An 8,706-nucleotide genomic window follows, 5' to 3' on the forward strand; every position below is an offset into this window, starting at 1 on the left:
TGTTGCATGGATTTCAAAAAAACCTGTCAAACATATCTGCTCTATCAACTCTAAAATGCACAGCTTTCAATCTACAGGATATTTCATCATAAATTAAAACAATTTAAAATCCCAATTTTTGCTCTAAATTGCATTTAAGCATATTTCACAGACTCCTTATGCAAAGGTGGAGTGAATCAGTTGCTCTGAACCAAAGTTCAGATTTTGAATCAAACTTCAGCTTTTGTTTGAAATTTGGAATACAGCTCCCACTTTTCTCCAAAAAGCACCTTCCCTTAATAAAAATAAACTCACCTATTTTGCAATATTGTTTTTAGAGCGGCTAATCTCTGCTAGCAGTGATCTTCAACTCTTGCAGTGAGCATGAGGGCTTCTCCAGGTTCAAAAATGGGAGTAATGAATTCTGTGGCACATGTGGCCTGAGAACCCAAAGTCTTGAGTGGATTATCCTGAAAAAAACTCGGAAGACAGAAAACTAGAACTGAGACCACTTCCATATGAAAACACCACAGGTAAATAGGCCTTTCCCTTATACTTTAACAAGAGAACGTTGAGCATGTCTTGGAGGTTACAGTGAAGGAGCTTGGATTCTGCCTTGTCAACAGATGGATGAGAGAGGGGAAAAGGATATAGTTTCTTTTTGAAAAGGGACTGAGGAAGAGATGAGCTAGATGGAGGTTTTCCATGCTGGTGGTAGTCTTAACACTTTGGATGGATGTGGTTATCAGTCTCTGCAGTGCACTTGCTTCCCTCTGACAAACTCCAGTTGTTAACTAGAGTTGCAAAATCTAGATTAGCTTTATAGAAGAGTAGCCTGTGAGCAATACAGGGACGTGCTTATCTTAAAGAGCAACCTTTTGTGTATAAACTTGCAGATTTTCAGCCTCCCAATAACACTGATTCCCTCCCTCTGCAATGTATGGTAGAGGCGAGATGATGTCATTTCTCCATACCTCAAAACACTGAAACTGGTAGCCAGTTTGTTACTGTCACAGGACCATATTGTTTCTTGTGCCTGTTGAAAGTGATGGAAATATTCTACTGGCAGAATATGGAAGAGATCACTTTCCTTACACTGATGTGTCACCAACAAGACTATTAGCAGCCCATGTTCAAATCTGCCCTTGTGCAACATACAACTACTCATAAGTACTCCCACCTCTTGACAGTAACATATTGCATTGACATTAATGTAAGGGGGGTTTGTGATCACCCACTTGATACATATTTTATTGAAATTCTCTTGGCTAAAATCCAATAAATAAAGCTGATGAAGTTCAGATTACCATCATTTCTTCAAAGTGGAGACTTCTTTCCTGACCTGATTGCCTCACTCAAGAAACTTAGACTTCCTGTAAATTGTTTCTCTAGGAAACACGTATGACAGATTTCAACCATTCTCCTAATAAATACTGGTCTTTAGGTGACCTCAGCTGTGATATTTTTCTCTACTCAGTGGTCCATAATGAGAGGGGCTGTGGTGAAGGGGACTTACACCCTTCCTGGCCTTCCTTGGGATTAGTGGTCTCTCCTGGAAATAAACCCTGACAGAAATATGAAACTTGAGTGGAAGAAGAGAAAAATAGAGCATGTTCTGCCCTGACAGAAAAGATCTTGGATCTGGGGCAGAAAGGAGCTGGAGTAGCCTAAGCAGACCTGTGCAAGGAACCATAAAAAGAGCCAAGCCTGAGGACATGAAATCCAAACCAAATCTTTTCATCTCTTTGTTTGTTAAAAATCCAGTCTCAGCAAATGGGTGAGTTTTGTCCTCATGAAGCAGGGCAGATGGGAAAGTTAAGAGTTTAGGTCAATAAAAACACAGAAATTGTCAGTGACCTAGTACAAGTGTCTTCTGTTTTACATTGAATATTGTAATGAAATTATTTCTAGTATATTATGCTCTAAGCCTTGATTCTCTTCCTGCTTACTCTAGTCTTAACCAGTGTAATTCCTCTTACTGATGATTCTGATGAGTATGCAAAGAGAACTGAGTCCCCATTTGGAAAAAGGTACATAGCACATTAGAAACTGAAAATATAAATATAAAGATATTATAAACCATTTACTAGTGGTCCATCATCATGGTATCTAGGCATGATAGGTGGGAAGGTGAGAGAGGGATCTGAAACTCTGAAGGGAATCAGCACTATGCAGAAGGTTCTTCACAGTTCATTGACCAGTTGTTTTACTTCACAGCAACTGTAGGTGGTGGATACGACAATCCTTGATGGTTTCTAAGGTGAACTTTTTCCCAGAGTATTGCTGTCAATTGAAAAGGGAACATTCTGAATACATTTGTGTCAGGTAGATGAAAGCAAACTGAACTGTCCACAGACTTTGGGAATTAAACACAAATGTGGTTCACTGACAACTTGGGTTACTTTTGGATGATTGACTATATCTCCACTTGGTAAAGTATTTGTGGAAAGCAAGCAAGATAGGAAAATGCTAGTTACTGAAGGTGAAGCAGTTTTCAAGGCCTGGAGCCCCACAGGATTCATGCCACTGTGGTAGATGTGATAGGGAAAAACCCCTACACAGAGCCCACAATAGCCCATCAAGGATAGATCCAAGGCCAAAGCAACATGCAAGAGATTTTTTTTCTTTCAACATCCTGTTATGAATCTACAATGCTGAAGCCTCACATTGATTTTTTCCTCATGTAAGAAAAAAATAATTATCTAGGTATTTACATCCTGCTCATCATGGTGGTACTTGAGCACAGCTCATGGACCTAGAAAACATGTCAAAACTTAGTATGGTAAATATTAGCAATAAGTTACCAGGTGTGGCTATTGAAAGGTATAAATGATTCTGAGACCTTGATTTGTTTCTGCAGAAGGGTCTGAAGTTTGATAAAGGGGAAAACAAAAGCAGAAAAGTTGAGGGAGATATGCCGCCTCTTTTCTTGGTTGGTTAGACACTGGTTGGTTAGTACCCTGTCTTTAACATTTCTTGTATCTTTTTCATGCTACTACTTGTTCTTAAATATTTGATTCTTTTCCTCCTGTTAAATCATCTAGATAATATCAGTCTTAATCATAAGACCCATACCAAAGCCATTATCTTCACATCTGATTTATTTTTCATGAAATAGACTTTTCCCTTTTCCCGTGATATCCACTCTATATAAACTGGTATTGTAGTCAATGAAAGCTTTTATGGTTTCAGCAAATCAGACCAAAGAAGAATGCTACAGACGAGTGAGATGAGCTGTGAGACATAATGAGACACTTCCCTAAGGCTTGTAGATGTGAAGCAGACCAGCAGAGCTATCATATTTGATTGATACTGTCATATTTGAAATGAAATGCTAAGATGAGCAAAATGAATGGGCAGACTAAAAGACCTGTTATATAAGGCTGAACACAAATGTCAACAAATTGCATTCCTCTTTCAGTGGCAGGATATAAAAGCCATGGCCAGCAGAGCTGACTTAGAAATACATACGTTTTATGCATGTGCGAATGTGTATATCTTTCTATATAGTCTAGATTCTATGGCATCCTAAAAAGTCTTTTTAATATATCCAGAGAGTTGTGGAAAGGTTTATTTCACTAGTTATGTAATCATAACTGTGAAGTGTTACATTTCTAAAACCTGACCTATGAGGAAAGGTTAAAAAACTGGGCATGTTTAGTCTTCAGAAAAGAATACTGAGGGGGGACCTGATAAGAGTGTTCCACTATGTTAAGGACTGTTATAAAAAGGATGTTGATCAAATGTTCTCCATGTCCGCAGAAGATCAGACAAGAAGTAATGGTCTTAATCTGCAACAAGTGAGATTTAAGTTAGATATTAAGATAATGTTTTGAACTCTGTTAGTTAAACTCTGGAATAGGTTTCCAAGGGAGGTCATAGATCCCCATCAGTGGAACCTTTTAAAAGCAAGTTGGACAAAAATCTGTCAGGTTTACTTGTTCCTGTCACAGTGCAAGGATGCCAGACTTGACTTTTAGGTCCCTTCCAGCCCTACTTTTAAATGAAATGCCTTTTACAGCACTTTGACCAATGGGACTGCAGAATTGCAACCAAGTGAAGTGAACTGTATGATGACTGGGTTTCTTATCTCCATCTCAATTACTTTTTCATAATTTAAAAAAAAACATATAAAAGAGCAGAGCACACTTTCTAACATCCTAATGGGGGAACGTTTAGCCAAAAACATCCAAAATGTGACAGCACTTAATCAGAACACATAGAATAGCACTGGTTCCCAAACCATGAACAGACCTCCCCCTGTCTTCTACAGATATAGTAAAATGTATTACCCCTAGCAGGTGTGGCTTTTGAATCATCCCTAAGGGACAGTCTATCTGATTTCTTCTGCTGCTCTTGGGTTGCTATGGACTATAGAATCCTTGCCCCTACAGCTTCCAGAAAAACCAGTAGGGAACGACTGATTTCAGTGATCAGTTTTCTACTTTATTCCATTGCTCAGCAGACTAGACACCAGGGTTTTTGTGCAAGATGGTTCCTGGCTTCCTGGACAGGAACTACCAGAAAAAAAACAGAGCTATGAACACATGGATTTTTTCCCTACGCAACTTGAGACATTTGAGGCACAGGAACACTTTCAACTACATTAGCAATAGACCTGTTTGAAACGTAAACAGAAATAAACACATTTTGAAAAAAAAATCTTCTACTTTTGGACAAAATCTAATTAGCAATAGCTCAGAATATTTTCTCTGTAGCTTTTAGTGAGAGCCATCAAATGCATAGAAAAGTTGTGAAGTTGAGAACGATGGCGCCACAGTAGTGCCTCAGAGTTAAAACAGAACTCTAACACAACCTGAACAGGAGCTAACCAACCTCTGCAATGTTAAAAACAGAACGACATCTGACAGTTGGATGCACTGATCTGTTGGTGTAATTGGTATAAAAGCATATGAGGTCAATGTGAAGGTTTTGCATTGGGCTGGAAATTTGAAGTTGAGGAATGTATTGGTTTTTTTTTTTTAAATCTGGAGATGGAAGTGAAAGCGTTATGGAACATTGGAGTGCATTATTGGAAGCAATATGAAGGTGGAAAGGAATGAACAAGTATTCCCCCTTAATTTCTTATTTCCATTCTGTAAGGTTTTGGGTGAATGGGGTATGGCCTGCCACAACATTAACTGCCGCTCTAAGGCCTGGTCTACACTGCCGCTTAAGTTGATGTAAGTTACATCAATCAGGGACGTGGGGAAAAAAATCACACACCCCCATCCGAGTGACATAGCTTACATCAACCTAACTCAGTGTCTACTCTCCTGCCATCTTACCTTCTACCTCTTGGGGAGATGTAGTACTGAAGTTGATGGAAGAGTGCTCTTCCATCACATCTTCACCAGACCCACTAAATCGACGCCACTGCATTGATCACAGCAGCTCCAATTTAGTGTGCAGTATCGAGAACCCTAAGTATTTTGTTTGCTAATATATACATATTTTAGGGTTTTATTGACATAACTCTGTTAATGACACAACAGCGTTGGTCCTTCTTTTGAGATTAGCTCAAGGCTAAACACTTATGCATGTGTTTAATTTCAGGCAAACAAGGAGGTACATTGACTTCAATAGGATTACTCACATACTTACTCTTTAGAACATTCATAAGCTTCTGCAGGATCGGGACCTTTATAGCTGTAAAGGATGCCCACAAGTGGTAAGATCAGTTGCTATTTGAACACCAGTTAATGTTATAGGGGGAATTGCCAACTTTGTTGAAGTTTTTATAGGCTAGTTACTTGCCAGAAGACTTGTGAAGTTTGAATTATCACAAACCATCCTATCAGATCCCTAATTCAACAAAGCACTTAAGCATATGCTTACAATAAAAGCAGTCTGCTAAACTGGAGCCCAGAATATCTAACCTGCCCAAGCTTTATTTTGTGTTGCACATCATCATCCCTCTTAGAATTTAAAAATAGCTATTCAGAAGGGATCGGATGACACACTTATGAAGGATGATTAGGGGGCTGGCGCACATCACTTACGAAGAGAGGCTGAGAGAACTGGGTTTCTTTAGTTTGCAGAAGAGAAGGGTGATGGGGTATCTGATAGCAGCCTTCAACTACCTGCAGGGAGGTTCCAAAGAGGATGGAGCTCGGCTGTTCTCAGTGGTGGCAGATGACAGAACAAGGAGCAAAGGTCTCAAGTTGCAGTGGGGGAGGTCTAGGTTGGATATTAGGAAACACTATTTCACTAGGAGGGTGGTGAAGCACTGAAATGGGTTACCTAGGGAGGTGGTGGAATCTCCATCCTTAGAGGTTTTTAAGGCCCGGCTTGACAAAGCCCTGGCTGGGATGATTTAGTTGGTGTTGGCTTTGAACAGAGGGTTGGACTAGATGACCTCTTGAGATCTCTTCCAACCCTAATCTTCTATGATCATTTACTTTAGTAAACAAGCTTTTTTTTTTCTTTTTAGCAAACATGACATCTTACAATACATATTCAATTCTCTAAATAGGCAAGCAGTTATCAAACAAATGTAAAGAATTCATCCCTTTTGTTTCCCATAGGATATATAGTTCATTTGGTACACAATTAATTTAAACCATTCACTGCATTTTATATAACCAGCTTGGATTATGTCAGAAAAAGTGACTGCCATTCCTGATTTTAATTCTCTTCCAAACAGATGATTTGTGAATAACAAAAGATTATCATGTCAATTAAACTTTCAGCCAGTGTCCTTCCAGAACAGCCAGCACTAGCAATAACCGTGGGTCCTGTTGGTCTGAAAACTTATTCTTAGATTAGAGTCTGTCACCTGTATCCCTGCTAGTTCAAATCTCCTCCTTGGTTCTTAGGCTTCTCCCCTATATTCACCTGCCTCAGCCCTTTGCAGTACACCTTAATGGGAGAAAACACCTCTATGACCCTTTGACAGAGGTCTACACTACCTGCCGGATCAGTGGGTAGTGATTGATCTTTCGGGGATTGATTTATCTTGTCTAGTCTAGACACGATAAATTGATCCCTGAGCACTCTCCCATCGACTCTGGAACTCCACCGCTGTGAGAGGAGCAAGTGGAGTCAATGGGGGAGTGGCTCAGCGCCGTGAAGACGCCACGGTAAGTTGACCTAAATACATTGACTTCAGCTACGCTATTTGCGTATCTTAGGTCGATTCCCTGCCAGTGTAGACCAGAGCAATGAGTGCAGGAGTTAGACTCCAAAAACACCTTCCCTTTTGACACCTTTCCTTAAAGGCAGAGGAATTCTTGTCTTTGGTGGCAGTCGGCATGAAACACCCATACAGTCTTGCTTATATCACTACATCATATCTGAATACTGTACAATGCCTGGTGAGGAAGGCTCCTCTTACCTTAGTTACAGAGAAAGGAAAATAAAATATTACATCTCTAGAAGTCACTTCCCTCTGATAAGTCCTGACACAACCACCCAACAATGGGGCACACTCACTCATGGAACACCCCCTTGTGTCTGTGCACAGTGTTGCTAGTATTCTTGGCTCATGAAGGTTATCTGCCTCCATGGCTCAGCCCTCCAGCCAAGTCATGTAAAGTCCACCTCCTTCTAGGGTAACTGAATGGTCCAAGTGAAAATCTAAACATATCTATGTAATTCCTCTGCCCCCTTGAGCTAATGAAGTCATCTGTGACTATTTACAAACCTTATCTCAGTACTCCCTCCCACAGGAGTCTACTCTGCTTCCTGGGGGTTTCTTTCCATAGGAGAGTCCTGCCTCCTCTGCAGTCTCTCCCTGGAATCTTCCCCCTTTTCAGGTCCGGCCACAAAGATCATTTTCTGTCCCTGCAACCTTCCTCAGTCTGCCTACCTCAGGCCCTTCCCAGCCAGTGAGTAAGCAAGCTCCCTACTGCCACTTTCCTTGCTCATCCCCCTCTGAGCTCCTGTCTTTAAATAGTCCATTGCACCGAGCTGGCATCATTAATTGGCATAATTAATTGCTCCTATATGTCTAGATCCGGGGCAAGGCTGAGGGGTAACTGCTAGACCATGAGCCGAGGTAAGCCCAGCTTTTCTTAAAGGACCAGGCGATACCCTCTCCTGTGTCTAGAGAAGTCTGTCCCAACTCCAACCCAAGTTGCTAACCAAGCCTAGATGTGAGTCCAGGATAAGGTTACATCAACATTTACCTAAAGGAGTGTGTAATCCAGAGTACTGCCTGGAGGAAATGCCACCGTCTGTGACTCCTGTACAGGGACTATCCTCCCACCATTACTTCTGGGATGCCCTGTCCCCTCTTCCCCCCACCTCTGGTAATCCAAACCCAGCCTTTAAAGGGCACCTTGATCTCCACTTCATTAGTCACTCCTTAATCATAGAATCATAGAATCATAGAATATAAGGGTTGGAAGGGACCCCAGAAGGTCATCTAGTCTAACCCCCTGCTCGAAGCAGGACCAATTCCCAGTTAAATCATCCCAGCCAGGGCTTTGTCAAGCCTGACCTTAAAAACCTCTAAGGAAGGAGATTCTACCACCTCCCTAGGTAACGCATTCCAGTGTTTCACCACCCTCTTAGTGAAAAAGTTTTTCCTAATATCCAATCTAAACCTCCCCCACTGCAACTTGAGACCATTACTCCTCGTTCTGTCATCTGCTACCATTGAGAACAGTCTAGAGCCATCCTCTTTGGAACCCCCTTTCAGGTAGTTGAAAGCAGCTATCAAATCCCCCCTCATTCTTCTCTTCTGCAGGCTAAACAATCCCAGCTCCCTCAGCCTCTCCTCAT

Source organism: Caretta caretta, chromosome 1 (genome assembly GCF_965140235.1).
Source record: "Caretta caretta isolate rCarCar2 chromosome 1, rCarCar1.hap1, whole genome shotgun sequence".
Classification (NCBI taxonomy): domain Eukaryota; kingdom Metazoa; phylum Chordata; order Testudines; family Cheloniidae; genus Caretta; species Caretta caretta.